Source organism: Rousettus aegyptiacus, unplaced genomic scaffold, assembly GCF_014176215.1.
Source record: "Rousettus aegyptiacus isolate mRouAeg1 unplaced genomic scaffold, mRouAeg1.p scaffold_m13_p_3, whole genome shotgun sequence".
Classification (NCBI taxonomy): domain Eukaryota; kingdom Metazoa; phylum Chordata; class Mammalia; order Chiroptera; family Pteropodidae; genus Rousettus; species Rousettus aegyptiacus.
Window position 1 is genome coordinate 43,204,203 of NW_023416306.1, and position 1,166 is coordinate 43,205,368.

At 31.3% G+C, this 1,166-nt stretch overlaps 1 pseudogene; it reads right to left on the minus strand.

Annotated features, from left to right (window-relative positions):
• Positions 1-297: 297 nt before the first annotated feature.
• LOC118600778 lies at positions 298-416 on the minus strand (annotated as a pseudogene).
• Positions 417-1,166: the final 750 nt, after the last annotated feature.

Sequence of the window (1,166 nt, forward strand, 5' to 3'; positions counted from 1 at the left end):
GCCATATAAATTGGGAAAGAAACTTTCTCTAAGACTGAAAATTTAAAGTATTGAGACATCCACATAATGAACACGGTATCTCCACTTTTATCTTTCTCCATTTATGTCTCCATTATCTTAATGTCTTAATAAGATTTTATATTTTTGTCAATAGAGTTCTTGATTATAAAAATTTATTCCTAGGTAACATATTTATTCCACTGTAATGTTATCTACATTTTACTTTCTTATGTTGAAATATTTTAAAGTAAACTGACATTACACACTTAAATATTTCAGTATACATTTTCTTTTTTAAGCCGATAGCACCTGGTCTTCCTAGGTGGTCTCCTATTCAAGTACTAACCAGGCCTGACCCTGCTTAGCTTCTGAGATCAGACAAGAGCAGGCGTGTTCAGGGGGGCATGGCTGTAGTTCAGTATACATTTCTTAACTAATATCACTACACTTCACCAAAACAGTTCCTTAAAATCATCTAATATCCAAAAACCAAATGGTAAATAAACATTAAAAGGAGCTCAAGCTTATTAGTAGTCAGGGAAATACAAATTAACAAAGCAAAGAAATACATTGCACACATATCTAATTGGCAGCAATTTAAATGTCTGATACCAAGTACTAGAAAGGATGCAGAGCACTGGAACTCTAATACATTGCCATGGGGAAAGGAAATAACAGTCTTTCTGGAAGGACAGTTTGGCAGTATTTAGTATTACTGAAGACACATACATCTGATGCCGTCTACCATGACTATCTGCATATATACAAAATGTGTACCAAGAAACAAGATATGTGTACCAAAAAACACATATAACAATGCTCACAGTAGTATTGTTTTTAATAGGAAAAATGTGAGATAACTCAAATGTCTCTCAATATTAAAGAGTATAAATACATTATGATATGTAAATACAATGGAATAAAACGAAGTAATGTAAAATGAACAAATGAGAGCTCTTGCAACAACATGAATCAATCTCACAAATTCCATGATTCTAAAATAAAAACTGATACAAAATAACATGCATAATATAAGTGTGTTCATAAAAAGTTCAAAACCAATGCCTGCCACTTATTTTCAAATGGTTCAGTAAATAAAATATATATTCTTATCTATCTGTTCAAAGAAAAATGTGGCAAAAGGTTGAAAAATATGAATCTATGTG